Source organism: Dasypus novemcinctus, chromosome 27 (genome assembly GCF_030445035.2).
Source record: "Dasypus novemcinctus isolate mDasNov1 chromosome 27, mDasNov1.1.hap2, whole genome shotgun sequence".
In the NCBI taxonomy this organism is placed as follows: Eukaryota; Metazoa; Chordata; class Mammalia; order Cingulata; family Dasypodidae; genus Dasypus; species Dasypus novemcinctus.
The window spans coordinates 2,821,534-2,842,387 of NC_080699.1; the positions used below are offsets into that span (position 1 = coordinate 2,821,534).

The following is a 20,854-nucleotide window of genomic DNA, read 5'->3' on the forward strand; positions in this document are numbered from 1 at the left end:
TTGACTAGCATTTTGCTCATACCACCCTTAGAGTGCAAAGAGTTTCCCCTCTCCTTTGCACTTTGCTGGGAGTGCTGCAGTGGCTACAGGTAAAGGTGCAGTCCACACTTAATGAGCGCTAGTGAGGCCATTGACACGAGCAAGGACAGTGTCCAGGGAGGTGGAGAGGCTGAAGAGGACGAAGCCCTCGAGCTGGGTGGACACTGGTGACCCGAGACCCCTGCATCCACCACAGGGGGGAGATGGAGAGGGCAGCCCGCTGCTTGGGGGCGCCTGTGTCACTTGAGCCCCTTCCAGTGCTGGGAGCTGGTCTGAGGCGCTTGCCTACCTGTGTCTTGGCAGCTGTGTGCCAGGGTGTCGTGGGCAGGGACGGCGCTCCATGCCCCGAGCACACTCCCCCCGGCCAGCCGGGCGGCACCGGCTCAAAGGCCAGGCTGCCGTGCGGCGCTCAGGGCTCCCCTCACCTGGGGGCGCACGTCTGGGGGCCTGGCACCCTGGAAAGGGCGCACACCTTAAGACGAATGCACAGCGTGAAGGGCAGGCGACAGACGAAAACTCTGGATCAGGGAAAGCCGGGGTGGGGACAGCTAGTGGCCGGTGGCCTTAGAGCGCCTTGGGGGAGCCCCCGGAGGGCACGTGCCCGTGCCTGGCTCGCCCCCGGGCCACTCCTTTATCACAGTCCCTGGGGCCGCATTTGAAGCAGCAGTGCTCAGAGATAAAGCCCACCTTCTGGTGCAAATCCAGGGCCTCAGGTTTTACAAGTCACAGGCGGGTAGACCAGACGTAATTTTTTTTTTTCTTTTTTGAAATACGATTCCCTCCAGTACTTAGTAGACCTATGATCTAGTTGAGGCTAGTCAATTCCACATGCCAGTCAGCACACCGGAGTAGGTCCTGGATTCGGTGTCAAGCTGTGCTGCCTCGTTGCTTTTTAACCCTCTTTCAATTTAATGGAGTTTACCCAGAGGACATCTGAAAAGCTACATGCGGTAGGAAGAGTCAAGTGTTGAGCTGATCTTTGCTGCAGATCTGTATCACTTTGTTTACTGGAAAGTCTTACCAGGTTTTTCTTTTTTCAGTCTTATTTCCTCCCCACTGTTTGTAACCTAGAGAAATTTGTTTAAAGCCCCACAACTGTTGAACTTTCTCCAAGCCCTTTTATGTCTGTCTGTAACTATTTCCTGAGCTCTTCTCTTTCATGAAATATTTATTAAGCACAGCAAAGAACAACTAACATCAATTTTCTGGCTCTTTTCAGCCGCTTCCTCTAGAGTAGCTCTCGGCAACCCCAGCACTCCTGGTACTTGGGGCCAGGGGCTCTTCGTCGTGGGTGAGGGGCTGCGCCGTGCTCTGTGGCTGTTTAGCAGCACCCCTGGCTCCACACCTCAGGGGCCGGGAGCATCCCCTCCAGCCGTGGCAACCAAAAAACGTCTCCAGACACGGCCAGATATCCCCTGGGTGAGACCCCTGCTCCAGCCCGGCAAGCTCACAGGTGCTTTGCTTTCCACCTTATTGGAGGTGGTATTTGCAAAATGTTTCCTTATCTCTCCTCCATCTTCCAGCCTCTCAGAGTTCTTTCCTGGAGGCCTGCTTCTAGGTCATGAAGGTAATTTTAGGATCTTGTCACAGCAGCACCCACTCCACTGTACCAGTCTCTGTGCTGATCCGCGTGGCGCTGGCTGGTGAATAAGCCTGCACACTTTAGTTTCAACCGAGAGCCGTTTCCTCTTGTCTCAGGATCTCAGCAGTCTTGTGAGGGCATAACCCGTGGGCAGGGCACAGCGGCCCCTCAGGCGGTGACTTGGAGCCAGGCTCCTCTGCCTTAGGGCTTGTCGTCTGCATCCTGCCGGCAGATAGGAAAAGAGGGAGGGAGGGGGCACGCTTTCCCCACACTTCCTTCTCTGAAGTTCACAGTTCAGTTGGTGAAAATAATCACCTGCCCCACCTCCATAAAAAGGGGCTGGAGAATCACCAGGGAGTGATTCTCTCCAGCTGCACCTCTATAGTCTGGAAGGGAGGGGTGGTCACAAACTTTGGATAGTTAGCATTTTCCAAGACAAGATAGGTATTTTAGGGACAAGGCAAGGGTCAGTAGCATGCATTTGTGTTATCTTGCGTGGCTTTCTGAATCAATGGAAACAAAAAGAGAATTCTAAAAAATGAGTGGTAACAGTGAGGACACGGTATTCTTGAAGGTTACTTTGAAAATATGATGGTGTTGGTGTGACTGCCAGGTCTGGGGAGCAGTCACCTCTGTTTGGTCTCTCCGTCTGCAGGACACACGCCCTCCCAGCAGCCCTCAGGCTGAGCTGCATCTGGCCCCAGTGGGACCCCTGGATCCTCACGTGTTACGACGACAACAAGGAGAGACCCTGAGTGTGTGTGTCTGGCATTGTAAAAATTGGCACAAGTAACAAGGAATTGTGAGTGTGTGTATGAGGGAAAATGTAAAACTTCCCTCCTTTATAACAGACTCTGTTTGACCAGGCTCATTTGTTGCATGAGGCATGTGAAGAAAAATCCTTGTCACGGAAATGTTGGATGAGGGCCCCATGGCAACCGAATGTAAGACTCTGCTTTTGATCATACAACTAAGTACCACAATTATTTTCTGTTTTCATATGACTATTTAGGACTAGTCAATTTTTATTCTGTATTTTACAGATATTTTAAATAAAATAAAATTGAATGTAGTATGGAAAAATCAGCAATCCTTGGATTATTTTTTTAAGCTATATTTTTACCTTAGTAGAATCTCCTTTTTTCTAGTCTTAATGGAAAAATATTATCTCATATATTAAGTAATAAGATACCTATTAGATGATTGCTTATTCCCTTTAATTCAAATGTTTGGCTAGTTCCTTTGATGTGACTATGTAATTTTGGCATTCATTCATTCATCTCAAATATTTATTTTCCTACAAATAAATACCTATTCAATAATCAACATTTAAAAAATATCATCCTGAATTTCTTCTTCAGATCTGTGTGTCTGATCAAGGACCTATGTGTAAATATGTGGATGTTTTCTAAGCTAGAAACACAAGTCTCAAACTCTGGGTTGCTGTAGTACTTCAGAGACCACTGAGTCACTAACTATGTTGAAGAGAGATACTCAGCAAGACTGATGATATTTTGATAGGTTTTAGCATACTAATTGGTTCTTAAGATCCAGAATTATTTTGAGGTCATCTTTAGAAATTGCTTGTAGTATGTAATATTTATTCACTAATTTCTGTAAATAGGTGATACAAATAATCTGGGCTTTACATCTGTTTTGTGAAAACACATTCCAGACATTTACACAAATCCCTATTTTATATTGCCTAGAGTTATTTTGCTGGCTTTAAAAAAGGGAAGAAAACCTCAAAGGCAAATAATTGAAGATAATTAAAGAAAAAGCTCAATAATGATTATATCTTAATAAAATATCTAATATAGGAGTTTTATCTTAAAAGAGTTTTGATGAAATATCTCTCCCTAGGTAATGAATATTCTGTTGAGTTGCAAAGATGCTTGGTCTTTAATGAGTGTTTTCCATTTTCACAATCATGGTTGATTGTTTAACATTAATCACATATCCTACAGCTTGTCAGAGTGGCCTTCTAATCAGGCCATTGCCATTATCCTTGCTTAAATAACTGGATTGTATAAATTTAGCCTAATTAAAATTAAGCTAAACCTAGTTTGGGTTGATAAAGAGTCCTGTAGGTATTCTAAAGTGGAAATTTACTTTCCAGGGATTCAACATATTTCTTACTGATTTGTGGTAATATAGAAAGTTATATAATATTTTTTAAAAGCTTCAAAACAAAAATAGGCACAAGGAACATTTATTTTTTATTTACCAGAATAGTACCCCTTATTCTAATTTTTAGCTCTTAATAGGTTAAAAAATCCAAGCATGAATGACTGTGATAAATGCCATTGTTTAACAAAATAAAGAGTACTAAAGATAACTGTTTGGTGCTATTCTTTTGTCCAGACTTGCCCAACTGTAACTGCGTGGAGTAGGGAAGAATTGTTGTGACGGCCAGTGTTAAAAGGCTGTGAGCGGTTTACTGTCATTCAGTGGTTAGTTCAGTGGGCAGCATTAATAACAATGTAGCATTCAGTGACTACTTACTGAGGACTCATATCCCAGACACTGTTCTAGGCTCTTGGAATTCAGCAGCCGGTAGCTCTCTATAGCTCTTAGCATATAATAACAAATAAATATATTTATCCCTCCCCCCTTGCCCCTTCAGATCTCTCTTACCTGTTCCTTCAAGCATTCTTAACTTTTACAAGTCTTAGATTTGTATACCTGGAAAGGATTTTCAACCACAGTTGAAGTTTTTCTTGTCTTGATACTTCGAGAACTTACTGAAATGTTTCTGTCCCCCTTTAGAGATGTGTTAAAATTGAGATTATATGAGCATTGTGTAGTTACTGCATGGAAGAAAAAATGTCCTCTGATTTGGTGTGTGAATAAAAGGGTTAAGCCACGTATCATATAATAAGCAAAGAGAGCTTAAAACATTGAAAAAGAAGAATGCCAGAGCCTGACTGTACGTATTGGTTCAAAACATGGTAAATATCTGAGGTTGCAAATGCAGACTCTGTAATTCCTCCTTTCAGCCACTAACACTATTTGTTCACTCTCCCATTCTTTCATTTTTATGATGATTTTTTAAAATCTTAAATTTCACATTTACAACACAGTCTTTGAATTTTTTCTATCAAACATTTTTTATATTACAGGACTGTTTCGCCCTTCCTAGGAAATAGACTGTGATACAAACTCTGATTTTCACATGACACAAATAAATGTCAACTTCAATTTTATGACAAGTGTTATGGACATAATCATGAAACCTCCTCTTTACCTAACTAACAGGGTAGAATGGTTTCTTGAGAGACGTAAACCCTTACAGCATCCACTAGGGTAGATTCTCATATTTGAGCTTATAAGTAAAATTCTAATGGAGGTTTTCAGATTCTGGATCCAGTTAATTTTTTTAGTCAGAACTGAGTTAAAGAATTTGTACATAAGTCTATAATTATCCTTTTGATCAATGTAGTCCAAGAGAAAGAAGTACAAAGAATACCATCCAGTTTATTGAATGGCCCTAGATAAAAACTGGAAATCACTGGCAAGAACTAAGGGATGAGTTGCTGTACAATGCACATGAGATACATCCATTCATTCATTCATTCATTTGGCAAACCCTTGAAAAAAATATACTCATATGGCTAGATAGGATGGGGCACGTTAAGATAAATAAGATATAATCCCTGTCGAGAAACTTAGGCTTGAGACAGCATCATCAATGTTAAGAACATGCTTTCTAGAGTTTTCCACATCCAACAATAGGAATTGGGCCCTGCAGATACTGAAAAGTTCTTGTAATAGGTAAATTCCTTTGGTGATGAAACTACCTAGATTGACACACCAAATATTTAGTTCTGTTTGAAACTAAGCAATGCTGTATTAAAACTCAGTTAAGGAAGTGGACTTGGCCCAGTGGTGAGGGCGTCCGTCTACCACACGGGAGGTCCACGGTTCAAACCCCGGGCCTCCTTGACCCGTGTGGAGCTGGCCCACGCGCAGTGCTGATGTGTGCCAGGAGTGCCCTGCCACGCAGGGGTGTCCCCCGCGTAGGGGAGCCCCACGCGCAAGGAGTGCGCCCTGTAAGGAGAACCGCCCAGCGTGAAAGAAAGTGCAGCCTGCCCAGGAAAAGGCGCCGCACACATGGAGAGCTGACACAACACACAACAAGATGACGCAACAAAAAAGATGACGGAGCCACTGATAAGGATAGAAGTGGTCAAAGAAGAACACGCAGCAAATGGACACAGAAAGCAGACAACTGGGGGGAAGGGAAAGGGGAGAGAAATCTCTAAAAAAAAACTCAGTTAATTTCCCATGGTTACTCTGAATAATAGCCATTAAAAAGTATTACAAAATTTGAAAACTGTGATATGATTACTTAAAAAATTTCATTATTTCATGAATTTCATAAGGTAATTTAATTCTGCTTTAGATCAGAATATAAAAACTCAATCAACATGCAGCCAAGTTCCTTGTAAAAATTTTTCAGAGAAACCCAGTTAAAATTCTCCCTAACTGATGTGATGAGTGAAGAGATCTCCTGTGCCCCAGGTATGCAGAGAACAAAATAGGGAGCCTCTTTTTATGTCAAGTGCAAGGCATCTGGGGAATGAGAAAATCCAAAGATTGTATGTGTGTGTGGGCATGTAACACACACAACTTGTAAAATGTTCTCCTGTTTTCTAATTCAGTACAATAAAAGCAGCTTATTTTTTAAAAAAGCAAACATTTAGTTAATATTAGGGAAAGAAATAGAGGGGTAGAGGAAAAAAAGGTAAAGCAAAGGCAGAAGTGGAGAGATGTATTTTTTAGCGTGTTTATGCACTACCAGATACCTTTGCTGTATTAAGATTTTTTGAAAATGGGGAGAAAAGCAGTCAGGAAAAATAGTAACAGAAAAGATGGTGCACAGACATGTCTGCAAGACAGATGCACATTCAGTTGATACTTGGGTTGCAACCGGGAAGTAGACAGCATTTAATGGGAGATGACTTCAGTGGCACACACAGAATCACTGACAGAGAGGCATAGAGAGTGACAGAAAAGACAGGAAACACCTAGAGATGAAAAAGACACAAAGCTGCACGCAAAAGACAGGGGCTGACAGCCGCAGAGAGGCAGAGACAACTCATACTGCACTGGCAAATTTCATGGTGGAAAGCACCGGTACTGTTGTACCTTAGTTTGGAGGCATGGATAACCTTGAATCTTAATTTTTGACTAAGAACGCCCAAGTACCATCTGTGAAGTGTCAAATGGGTTAAAAGGACATTTGATGTGGAGTACTACCCCCATCTTGTGGTCTTTCAGAATATTGACTCTGCTTTTTAACGGTGTTTTTCAGTGCATGGCTCTAGGTAAAAATACACCTAACATTTATTCACAGGCACTAAGGAGAGTATTCACAGAGAAAACTAGATCTACAGTTCCTTAACCCAGACAATTTTTCATAAAAATTAAACTACTTTGGGGAGCGAATGCGGCTCAAGCAGTTGAGCAACTCCTTCCCACACGGGAGGTCCCAGCTCCGGTCCCCCAGTGCCTCCTAAAAACAAAAAACGAACATCAAGCAAACGAATGCAGAAACCAACTCAGGGGGGCCGGTGTGGCTCAGTGGTTGAGCGCTGGCTTCTCCTGGGGTCAACATCCAGCCCTAGTACATTAAAAAAAAAAAAAATTAAACCACTTGGAGAGTGTGCTGATTATTTAAACCTTGCTTGTTCAGTGCTCTCCTTAGCTTCATTAGAGCAAGAGCCAAGAGATGATGTACATTTTTTTCTTAAATTTATTGCCTACAGGTTTCATCTTCTAAAATGACATTTTTTAAATGTTTATTTTCATTGTCACAATTTCTTTTTTTTCTCTATTTTTAAAAAAATGTTACATTAAAAAAACATAAGAGGTCCCCACATACCCCTCACCCCTTTCACCCCACTCCTCCCACATCAACAACCTCTTTCATCATCATGGCACATTCATTGCATTTGGTGAATATATTTTGGAGCACTGCAGCACCACGTGGATAGTGGTTTACATTGTAGTTTACACTCTCCCCAGTCCACCCAGTGGGCCCTGGCAGGACACACAATGTCCAGCATCTGTCCCTGCAGTACCATCCAGGACAACTCCAAGTCCTGAAAATGCCCCCCCCCCCCCATCACATCTCTTCTTCCCTCTCCCTACCCTCAGCAGCAACCGTGGCCACTTTCTCCACATCAATGTGGAGTGGACATAACCATCCCAGGGTCCACAGGATGGAGAAATAGAGTCTGAATTAGAGTGGACTTACTGATTTTCTACTATGGAACTATCATGATTAATAACAGAAGAACAAACACCTATTTTTAATCTTTTTCATATAAAAGAGATCTTACAAATCTATAAGAAAATACCAAATGCATGAGAATAGGAAAGGTATCTCTAATTTGGAAAAAATCACAGAGAAAAGAAAGAGGGACAAAAGACATCATTAGGCAATTCATAAAATAAGTCAATAAGTCAAACAATTGGTCTACAACATTAAAAAGCTCAACTGCAAGTAATCAAAGATTGAATGTTATATGAAAATGTATGAAATGAGGAAAAAATTAAAGAGCGAGAGTCCCTATTTTTACCTCTCAAATTAGAAAGCAGTTAGTATGCTTTATTGGCAAGGGCACTGAAATGAAAGGAGAGTAAACTGGATGAAACTTCCTTGAAGTCATTTTAGCATTTGTGTTTTCGTTAGAAAGTTGCATAATTTTTCAATCTAATAATTCTGCATTTGAGAAATTTATTCTAAAGAAAGAATCATGGGTATATATAAAGATTTTAGTACAAAGATATTTCTTACAATAGCACAAAATAACAACCTAAATGCTTAACAATATAGGACTGGTTATATAAATAAATTTTGACTTACTATGCAACTATTAAATTATCTTGTAAAAGATGTTTAATAGCATAGAAAAAAAACTTATTTTGTCATGAAGAAACGAGTCACAAAAGGCATGTAATTCTTATTTCTTCTGTTTAAAAAATGCATATATTCCCTAAAACAATGGGAGGAAGGATTTATAAGATGCCTGCAGTAGTTATATTTAGGCGTCAGATTTATCATGCTCTTTATTTTGCATAGATACATTTTCTAATTTTTAAAAATACACATTATTAATTTTGTAAGAAAAGGAAACATACAATTATTTTTAAAGTATTGTCATAAGAGCATCTTATAAAATCGACCAAGAATGTGTCAGGTTTAAGAATCCTTATAGCAGGGTCCCTGAGCCAAGTCTAAGGGAATACTGAAAATGCTCGGCAGAAAAGCTCAGGAACTGTGGCAGATTGATATTATTTATGAATTCCAAAAGAAGGTATCAATTCTGTTTGTAAACTGGTCCGTTCCTCTGGGAGTGATACCCTTTGACTGTATCACATTCAAAGGTTTTGCGTTTACTCGACTATGTGAAGATTAGAGCTTTGATTCCAGCACGTTTTCAGGACGTGAGGACTGAGCCCCACCCCCTTCGTGGGCTGTATACATGGACACTCCCTCAAGGAGAACATCGAAAGAGATACATGAGAGAAGAGAAGGGAGCTCCATAGGCGCAAAGAGGAGCCTGCGTCTGGGAAGAGCGATGAGCCTCTCGCCTGATAGTTGACAGCTGAAGAGAACAGAGCAGCCGAGCCCTGCACAGCTACGGCTGGGATCAGGAGAAACTGGACCCGGAGACCTGAGAGGGAAGAGGCAGGCTGGGCCCTCGCAGACGTCAGCGCCGTCTTGCTTCAACACGTGGCAACAGCTTGGGTGAGGAAGTACCTCCATGGTGCCTCGAGTTGGACTTTTCACGGCCTTGTGACTGTGAGCTTCTACCCAATAAACGCCCTTGGTAAAAGCCCACAGATGTCTGGCACTTCGCGCAGCTCCCCTCAGGCACCATCTGCGAAGGAGAAAGGCACTGGTTTCTGAAGCCGGCTGTGGAGAAGCAGGCCGGAGCCGGCCTCTGCTGGCGCCTCAGCGCTGGGCTGCACAGGCCTCTGCTGTCACCTCAGCGCTGGGCTGCACAGGCCTCTGCTGTCACCTCAGCGCTGGGCTGCACAGGCCTCTGCGGTGGGCAAAGCTTCCTGTTGGCAGACGCTGCTCTTTGGAGGGGGAGGCCCCGTGGCTTTGGCGTCTGCAGGAGCGGAAGGTGGTTTTAAGGCCTCTGGGAGTCTGCAGGGCCTGAGGACTGAGCAGGACGGCGTGTCGGAGCCGCACACCCCTCTTCTGGAGCAGGGGGCTCGGGCGTGGGGCCCATTTCCTGCAGAGCGCTCTTTCTTCTGGGAAAGCCACCTGTGTGCTCATGCCAGTGCACAACACAACACCATGAGGAAAAGAACGCTTAGAAAGTGGTAAATAACCTTTGCTAAGGGCTGAATGACTCTAGGAGAGGGTAAGAATGTTTCTCCCCCAGCAGCCAGAGCTGCTGCTCTGCACGCTGTGCCTCCTCGGGAGAAGGACGTCCTCTGAAGGCGGGTTCAGTTGTGGGGGCTGGGGAGCCGCGCCCACTGTCCCTCCTCTGCTCGCTTAGTGTAGGCCTCTCTTCATATTGGAGTGGCTCTCAGAGGGCGGTCGTTGGGACAGGAGGCCACAGGCTCGGCCTGCAGGCCTGGCAGGAGCAGAGTGGGACGGCGCCGGCTCCTGGACGCCGGCCCTGGGCCTGGGCGGCTGTGCGTGGAGAAGCGCCGGCACGTGGGGCTCCGGCGGGCCACTGGGCCCCGTGTGTACCTGAGCTGTCGTTGGGAGAGTTGAGGTGGGATCACCCCCTGCGGAGGGTGCCAGTGGAGCTTCCCCCGAAAGGGGTGGGTGCCCCCTTGTCAGAGCGGGAAGAGCAAATGAGGGCCAAGACGCAATCTCAGGGTCTGCGAGGAGGAGACCGCCTGCTTTGAGACCCTCTGGGGTCTTCTCAAGATGCTCTTGGGGCCACTTCCAGAGGTGGGGAGGGGGCTCGTTGTTCTTGCCACAAGAGGCGGACTAGGAGCTACCTGGGCAGGCACCTGGAAAGGCCCAGGAGGATGTTCCAGGAAGAGCTGCCACCCCCAGGAGCCCTGGGAACTGGTTCAGTGATGGATTCCCTGCCCCATTCGCGCCCTCGGTAACGTGAGATGCAGACCCTGGTCTCTGGTGATGCAGAGAATTACCCACAAGCTGAAGCCGTGGCGGGCTGCAGTTTTCAGGGGCAGGAGAGGGCAATTCTGCGTGTGCCTCTCCTCCAGAAGGTCCGATTTAGTTGGACTAGAGCGTGCCTGGGGCGTTGGGAATTTTTAAAGCGCCTCAGGTGACTCTAATATGCTTAAAAGGGGCTGCTTTAGATGCCCACGTGGGAGGGGCAGGGCAGCAGCTCCAGAGTGATCGAGTCTTACAGAATTGTTGGCAGTGGGGGCACATGTAGGGGTCCCTGGTGGAGGGTGAGTTGAAGTCCATACTTCAGGAAAAGCACGGCTTCCGGTGGAGGCAGTTTCAAGGCGAAGTCCTGACATGCTGCTGTTAAGCAAGGATGGGCGACTATGGCTCTGGACTTTGAGGTTACGTTAGGGCTTCTTTTTGTCCTGCAGACCCCTTTGCCAGTCAGGTGAAAACCATGGACCCCTTACTAAGTCCACACTATACTTGTGTTATTTAATATATGTATCACAGCTGCATATCCCCACAAGAATGATTTTTTGAATTTCAATTCAAGCTTATATACCTCTTGTTAAGAACCCCTCGGTTACAAAATATTTCCTAGGACGAACAGTTTTAAGATAGAAATATTTAAGTTCTGGGAGGCTAATATCACATGATGTAAGAAGTATTCATGAGGATATTTGATAGCTATTAAAATATTCCCAATATTTGTGATCTATGAAAGACAAAGAAAACTATATATGTTCAAGCAGAATTTAACCTTTTTTGGCACAACTTTGTTAAGCCATTGGTCTATTAGGTACAGAGTTATGTAGAAGAGTTGCACGCACAAATTGTACTAATTTTTCAGAATTCTTGTCTTTTATGTGGATGGTGGAAATTTTTAACCTCTCTAGAGCTAGTTGATATTATCTAACCAGTAATAGCATTTAAGATAAATATTTCCATTTGAAGCCAAACACTAGCAGTGAATCAAACAATTGCATATGAAATTTGTAGCAACTTACAGGAACTGCGTGATGAAATCTGCCAGAAGTGCAGATTTACTGAGGAAATTGGGTTGTACAGGATATTAACTTTTAGAAGTAAAGGTAACTACTTCTACAAGCAAGTCTAGTGACTGTCATCTCGTATAATAATTTGGCAAACTTAAACATTACATTTGTATATGGAGAAAAGGGAAATGTGATTAATGTAAAGTTGAAAAATATCCCGTCTGTGATCTGCCCCTTCACGCTAAGGACTGGCCTCACGGCTGCTTAAGCCCAGCCTGCAGATTCAGGCACATTCCAGGTCTCATTAGTTGGAGTTAAGGAGCTCTAGACCAGGGGTTCTTAACATGGGGTCTGTAAGCTTGAATGTATTTATTATAGGATAAAAAGGTTTATTATAGGAAATGGTGGGGATTGGCGATTCCAAATTCTGTGGGACAAACTAGAAATCCTGATGAAGATGAAGTCATATTACCCAGGAGAAGGTGGTTGGCCGAAGAAAAGGCAGAATGTTTTCTTTCTGACTTCTGAAATCCTCAGTTCTTGCCTTAAGATCTCCAACTATTTGGATGAGGACATCCGCTTCATTGCGGATGGGAATCTCCTTTGTTAATTGTAGATACAGTCAGCCACAGATGCACTTGACTGATTTTACATGCAAGTCAATCTATGAAATACCCTTACAGCTTGTTTGAGCAAACAGCTGGACACTGGACAAGTTGACACATGAAATTAGCCGTCAATGTAAGCTTGAATTTAAATGAAAAAAAAAACCCAAAAACATCTTGTGGGAATGTGTTAGTGCAGGTGTGATTTATTTATTAAATAATACACAGCATAGTGTGGACTTAGTAAGGGGTCTGTGGTTTTCACCTGACTGGCAAAGGGGTCCGTGGAACACAAAAGGTTAAGAACCCTGCTCTAGACAGGATCTGAATTTCAAGTCACCACTATTTCTAGTTGTTGTTGAGTCTAATAATTTTACCTTCGTATCACTTGGCCATCAATGTTGCTTCTCAGTTTTAATAGCTTCATCTCTATTTTATTTTTAACTGTCTATACTCTTGCTTTCTTAGAAGTAAAGTACAGTGATTACATAAATGGTCTCTGGAGCCAGAGAACCTGGATTTTAGAAGCTGCCTTCACCCTTCTGAGTAATACTTTCCTTTTGCCGAATAGCTCAGGCTTACTCTTTCTTCCACCATTGGGCTGCTTAGACCTGCCTCCTGTCCTGGCTGGGCCAGGGGCTTAGAAGCCTGGGCCAGAGTGGCACCAGACACTGGAGTCAAACTTATTTCTTGCAGAACCTTTGTTATTCTTGAGACTGAATGAGAGAAAGAAAATCACTTGTGCCCTCAATTCTTGTTTGTCTCTAAGATCACTGGGTAATGGACTCAAGTTGCTTCTACAAGCTGATCGTATATCCATATTAAGCATCCTGTTAGAATAAATATACTACTTTATTTTCGTTTCTGTGCCTGATTTTTCCAAATTTTAATAACAGCCACTTTTGTGAATTCAAAAATTCTAAAAAATTATCAACTGAAGATTTAAAAATCTATACATTGTATTTTAAGATACCTTTATAAAGAAAATACTGTGAAAAACTTATGAGGCAGTATCTGGGAGAAGACAAATTAAAAAAGGTGAGCCCAGGATTTGAGCCTAGTTTTTCCTGGCAGCATTTGCCAATTTAAAAGATACAATTGAGAGACTCAGCAGTAATTTCAATGTTTTTTGAATATTGAAGTGGGATAAAAGTGGGATAAAAATCAGAGTTCATAATCCCAAAGTTTGTGACTATAATGAACAACTTCATACGACCCCAAATGGATGCACCCTAGCTTTTAAAGTCAACCAGAACTAAATCAGCCCACTCTTACACATAGATCATCATGGAGTCATCTAGGTGTCCCAGAAAACGTCAAGCTATAAAATTGGGTAAAAGTAATCTCGGATTGCTAGAACATCCAGGCACTTGGCAGAAGCAAACAAAAATTTACTTCAGAGGAAGAAAACATCAGCCAAGCCCTGGGATTGTTTTTAAAAATGATTTTTCAAATACCATGTCCAGAATGCAATCAAAGATATCCAAATATCTGGGGAGAAAAAGCAGCATGCAAAAGAAACAAGAACAAGTGCAAAAAGTTAACAGGAACATATCTAAGCTACTGCAGATTTGAAAAGCAACCAATTAGAGATTGTCAAATTAAAAGATAAAATAACAGAAATTACTGAGGTTTTAACTCAGTTTAACATAGCTGAAGAGAAAATTAGTGAGCCAGGAAAAATGTCAGAAGGAAATAACTACAGCCAATGTTATCTGTTGTAAGAAATATTCACAGAAAGACAAGAAGATGGAAAAAACAAGACAGTAAAAGACATAGATCATAGGTGAGAAGGACTAAGAGAGGTATAATTGGAGTCTCAGATGGAGAGCAGAGAAAGAGTGTAACAGAATTTGAAGAAGTTAAGTTGAAAATTTTCTAAATTGATTAAAGACATGAGCATACACATTGAAGAAGCTAAATGAACTTCAAGAAAGATAAATAAAAAGAGCCACACTTAATCACCTCATAGAAGAACTGCAGGATAACAATGGTAAAATGAAAATATTCAAAGCAGGCAGAGAAAAAAGACATTACTTTTGAAGAGGCAACAATTAATAGTGAATAATGCTGCTATGAATATTGGTGTGCATATATCTGTCTGTGTCCCTGCTTTCAGTTCTTCTGGGTATATGCCCAGCAGTGGGATTGCTGGATCATATGGCAGTTTTATAATTAGCTTCCCGAGGAACCACCAAACTGTCCTCCACAATGACTGCACCAGCCGACATTTCACATCTGTAGCAATTTGACATGGTTATGAATTCCAAAAATAGATATTGGATTATATTTGTAATCTGGTCTGTACCTGGGCATGACTGAGTTATGATTAGGGCTTTGATTGGGCCACATCATTAGGGTGTTGAGTCCCCACCCCTTGGTAGGTGGGGACTCACAGATAAAAGGCATGGCAAAGGACAGAGTTCAGGGTTTTTGATATTGGAGTTTGATGCTGAAGCCTTAAGCTGGAGCCCCAGGAAGTAAGCACACAGAGAAAAGAGAAGCAAGCCCCAGGAAGGGAGGAACCCAGGAAGCCTGAACCGTTGCAGACATCGATAGCCATTTGCTCCAACACGTGAAAATAGACATTGGTAAGGAAAGTAACTTACGCTTTATGGCCTGTATCTGTAAGCTCCTATCCCAAATAAATACCATTTATAAAAACCAACCAATTTCTGGTATTTTGCATCAGCACCCCTTTGGCTGACTAATAAAACTTCCTCTCCAATACTTGTAGTTCTGTTTTTTTAACAGCCGCCAGTCTAATGGGTGTAAGATGATATCTAATTGTAGTTTTGATTTGCAATAGCTAGTGATGTTGAACATATTTTCATGTGCTTTTTAGCCATTTGTATTTCTTTTTTGGAGAACAATGGACTAAAATAGACTTACTATTCTAGCAATGGAAGAACTTTTATCATTGATTAAAGACAGTGGCCACTAGACTTTCTGAGGGGAGGGAGAAGGAAGAATAGGTGTAACATGGGGATATTGGAACAGTCCTGCATGACACTGCGAGGACAGATACAGGCCATTGTACGTTTTGTCATAACCTATAAAAGTGTGTGGTGCAAAGTGTAAACTATAATGTTAACTATATTCCATGGTTCGTAGCAATGCTTCAATATGTGTTCATCAATTGTAACAAATGTACCACATTAATGAGGGATGTTAATGTGGGAATGTGTGGGACGGGAAGGGTGTGGGGAATATGGGAATCCCTCATATTTTTTATGTAACATTTATGTGATCTAATAAATTGTCTTAAAAAGAAAAAGAAAAAAGAAAAAAAGAGGTAACAATTAGACTAGATGACTTCTCAGAAGAAACAATGAAAACCAAGGAATATTAGCATATCTTCATAGTATTGAAAACAACAACAAAAAACACCAGAAAACCTGTCAACCTAAAATTCTATACCCAGTCATAGTTTTCCTCAAGAATGAAGGTACGTTCAAGACCTCCATACAATTACAAGTTGCGGCGGCTTGCTCGGTCGGTAGAGGTGGGGTCTGGCTGCGGACGAGGGGTCGGTCCAGCTCTGGACGAGGGTCGGTCCCGCTTGGGACGAGGGGTCGGTCCGGCAGCAGACGAGGGGTCGGTCTCACAGGGGTTGCGCGGTTTGGCTGACGGGGTCGCCCGGCGAAGCCAGCCATGAAGGGGTCACCCGGAGAAGCAGGCGACGAACTGGGGACAAGGGAGGCCAGGCCCTTGTGGGGGGCTCTCAGGACTGGAGGGCGCACAGCAGAAGAACTACCGCGGAGACAAGGTAAACACGCAAGTCCACTTTATTGAGGGAGAGGCAACAGTTTTATAGGGGCTGGGGAAGGCTGATTGGTCAAAGCCACGCCCTGTTCTGATTGGTTGCCGGAGAAAGGTCAGTGGGCGGTACTGGACGGGGGAGGGGCGGTGGTTAGGGATTGGCTGTCGCTGTTGCTGGGGAAAGTGGCAGGGTTTAGGGATTGGTGGCTGCTGTTGCTGGGGTAGAGGGCAGACTTGAGTTTCCCGCCCACGCCTGGCTGTTGCTGCTGTCGGGGGAGGGGAAAAGGGCAGACTGGAATATTCCGCCCACGCCTGGCTGTTGCTGCTGTCGGGGGAGGGGAAAAGGGCAGACTGGAATTTTCCACCCTGCGCCTGCGCAGGGAGAAAGAAGAAGAAGGGTGCCGCCCCACAGGCATCGTGTGGCGCCATCCGGGAGGAGGGGCGGCCGCGGAAGCATGGCTGCCGAGAAGGGGAGACCCGAGGGCACTCTGCGCCCATGCCGAGCTCCCTTTGGGGGTGGCGGTGAGTCCGACCAGCCACCCTATTATGGGGGCAGCGGCTTGGCCTGCCGCGGCTGCTCCCCCGCCAGGCCAGCAAACCACACTTCAGCCCGAGGGGTGACCGCAACAAGTGGGAACATTTGTAAGCAGCAGAAATCCACTCATGAAAATAGAGTACGCTTCATACAGAAGGGAAATAATTCTAGGTCAAAAGTTTGAGGTTCTGAAAGGCATAAAAAGCAATGAAATTGTAATTATGTGAATAAATTATGTGAATACTGATTATATAAAGCAGCAAAAAGAAAAATAATGTCTGTTGTGAATTAAAAGCTTAGAAGTAAAACACAAACAACTAGAGTTCAGAGAGTGTTTCCCAGAAGCGTTGCCTATTGAACGGGAATCAGGTAAAGGACCAGTTATATTTAGACTTAGATAAGTAAGAGATTCATGTTATAATCTGTAGGACCATCACAAAAACAAAAGAATGAATAGCTTCCAATTTAACAGACAAAAAAAAAGGGCTAATAAAATACAGTAATTCATCCAGAAGAAAGGAGACTAAGTGAGCATGAAAAAACGTAAAACTCATATAAAGCAAATTCAAAATGCCAGATTGAAGCCCAAGAGTATCAGTTTAAAATAAAATATTAATGTATACAGATACAGGCCATTATATATCTTGTTATAACATACATTATTGTGTGGGAGAGTGTAAACTACAATGTAAACTATAATCCATGCTTAGTGGCAATGCCCCAAAATGTGTTCATCAATTGCAATGAATGTACCACACTAACAAAGGATGTTGTTAATGTGGGGAAATGTGGCAGGTGTGGGGACTGAGGCATACGGGAATCCCCTATATTTTTTATGTAACAGTTATGTAATCTAAGTATCTTAAAAAAAATACATATATATATATAAAGATAATAAAGTATGCAAAGAGACATATCTAAAACAAAGACAATGGAAAGGTGGAAAGTGGAAGGATGGGAAAAGATAATTATGCAAAAAGACTAAAAATAAAACTTGAAGTAGAATACTGATTTAAGACAATTTTGAATTTATGACAAAAAAGATTTATTAGGAATAGAGAGATTTCATGATAATACAAACATCAATTCACCAGGAAAAAGTAACACTCACAAATTTGTATGTCATTTAACATGGCGTTGAAATAAACATAAAAACGGACATGGAAAAAGAGAAAAACTTATGTTTGGACTAAGATTTTAACATACCTCAGTAATTGATTGAACAAGTATGAAAAATTCAGTCAAAGTAATGGAGTTTGAGAAAAACAACTAACACAATGTGTCTAAATTCAGATCACACATTTCTTTTAAGTACATGAGAAATATTAAAAATGACTATCTTCTGAAATATAAAACAATTTTTACCCAATGGCAGAGTGGGCTGGCAGAGTGAATGGCTAAACCTCCAAAAGAAACTCTTATTTTTCCTTTAAGGAAAAGGAGCCTTCTTTGAGCCCGAGAATATGGGAGAATCCTACAGAAGAGAGATCCATGAAAAGGAGCCCTGACTGCACAAGTCCTGGCCTAATCCATAAATCCATAAATTGTGTGTGCATGGGACAGACCCAAGCCAGCACAGAACTTAGCTGAGGTTGGAGCTGCTAGCACGAGACCAGCCTCAGCCCTAAATGCTATAGTCCATTCGTGGGACAGATCCAGACCTGTGTAACCATGAATTATTGACCTGAATGGAGATTGAAACCAGTGACCGCAAAGGCCACAAAGGCCAAGGAAGAGAGTATGGTCTGAACACACTCAGGTTAGATGCTAAAACCAAAGTACCAGCATTCTCCAGAGGATGAAAACAGGACCAGTGTCTACATGAAATGACATTCTTGATACGATACAAATATACTCAACCTAGAAAGAACCAGAAAAATGTGACCAACTCTTAAGGGAAAATCTAATCAACTGATGCCAATCCCAGATAACCAAGAGGTTGAAATTTTAAAGCAGCAATTAAACTATGCTCTCTGATATAAAGGAAAATACATTTTGAATGAAAAGACAGAAAATTTCAGCAAAATAATAGAAACTGAATAAGCATGAAATGGTTTTTAGAGCTGAAAAATTAAATATCTGAAATAAAAAGATTCACTGTATTAGGGCTCATTAATGGAATAAAGATGATAGAAGAAAGTAAATTTGAGGACAGATCAATAGAAATTGTCTAATGTAAGAACATAAATTAGACTAAAGGGTTGAAAATAACAAATAAAGCCTCAGGAACCTGTAAGACAATACCAAAAGTTCTAATATGCATGTAGTTTGAATACCATATAGAAGTGAGAAGAAGATTGGTATTGAAAAAAAATTTGAAGAGATAATGACCAAAATATTCCCAAATTTTGGTGAAAGACATAAATGCACTGATTCAAGAAGATTAGCAAACCCCAAATAGGATAAAATCAAATTCCTGAAAACCAAAGATAGAGAAAAGTATTTAAAGCAGTGGAAGAAAAATGGCACAATACATAAAGAGTTCTAATGACTTCAGTAATCACAGATTTTTCGTCAGAAACCACAGAGGCCAGAAGACAGTGGAACAATTTCATAAAAGTGCTGAAGGCAAAAAACTGTCAATCTAGAATTCTATATCCAATGAAAACATCCTCAGTGAAAGTGCATTAAGATTGTGGTTAATAGTACAAATATAAGAATGGTCTTCTTTTACAAAGTGTTAAGAATATGGATACACAGAAAAATTACTACTAATGTAACTAACAGATGATACTTAACAGTAATATTGTAATATTTTTGCTACAACGGCAAAGAAGATATTATATCAATTCTAAGGGACAACAATAGGGAAGGATTTCAGGGGATATGGGATTTTTCCTTGTGGAAAACATTCCAAAATTGACTGAGGTGATGACAGCACAAGTCTGTGATGAAAATGAGAGCCGCCGAGTGTGCAAGTTGAATGGATTGCACAAAGCATTGGCTTGTACAATACAGGGATCCAGTAATGGAAAGATGGACTGTGGCTGACCACTCAGAACTTAGCACCTCGAATCTCGAAGGTAATCCCCTCTCTCTCTTTTTTTAAAAAATAATGTTATGTTTCCACTGCATTGATCTACTTACTTATTTTATTTATTTATTTATTCCCCCACCCTCTGTTGTTTGAGCTTGCTGTCAGCTCGGTTCATCTTTTTTTAGGAGGCACCAGGAACCAAACATGGGAGCTCCCATGTGGGAGGGAGGTGATCAATTGCTTGGGTCCCTTAATTCCCTCTTTTTGCCTTTTCTGGCCCTTTGTCTCCTGGGAGGCGGGGAGGTGTATTAGTCAGGGCCAGCTCACCACTTGAGTCAGGAGGCCCTGGGTTTGAACCCTGGACCTCCTATGTAGTAGGCGGATGCCCTATCTGTTGGGCCAAATCTACCTCCCTGTATTTATATTTTGTAAAACACTGTTATATAGGCAATATCACCTGTATTTGTATTTTACCTGAGATTTCACAATGTTATACGTCCTAGATTAGTTTCCTTCTAGTAATATACATGACCTTACACTTTCCTTTTAACCACTCTCATATCCCTCTAACAGCTCTGCTAGTCACAAACATCATGATGTGCTCTTGCCTTTTCCATTCATTTCCAAAGATTTACAAACAACCTTTAACCAATTCTGAACAGATTAACCCTCAGCTTCCATTTTCTATCCCCATTCTACTTTCTGGTGGCCTGTATTCTAACTAACTCCACAAATTTACACAATATATTTAGTTCATAATAGCACAATCATACAGCATTTGTCTTTTGTGTCTGGCTTGCTTCACTCAACATAATGTCCTTCAGATTCATCCATGTTGTCATATGCTTCACAATATACACATAATATTCCATTGTGTGTATACAACACAATTGGTTTATCCATTCTTCCATTGATGGACACCTGGTTTGCCATTCATTCTTTATTTCAACAAATATTTCTTGAGCCTTTACTATGTGCCAGGTGCTGTTCTAAGCACTTGAGATACATCACAGATTAAAATAGGCAGATATCTCTCCATACGTTAAGGTTTTTAATCCTAGCAGGAAGAGACAGAAAATAACTAATAGACATAATATATAAGCAAAATGTATTATGTTAAGGACTGTGGAAAATTATGATGAGAGCTATGGAAAAAGAAAAGGTAGAGCAAATTAAGGGGGTCAGCGCTGTGAGGGGAAGGACTCAGAGTAAACCACTAAGAAGGTGACATGTGAGCAAAG

The 20,854-nt window shown here is 42.1% G+C and overlaps 1 pseudogene; it reads left to right on the forward strand.

Annotated features, from left to right (window-relative positions):
* The first annotated feature begins 242 nt into the window (after positions 1 to 242).
* The window catches only part of LOC101425275 (thiamine transporter 2-like), a 36,092-nt pseudogene continuing 15,480 nt past the window's right edge, over positions 243 to 20,854 (forward strand).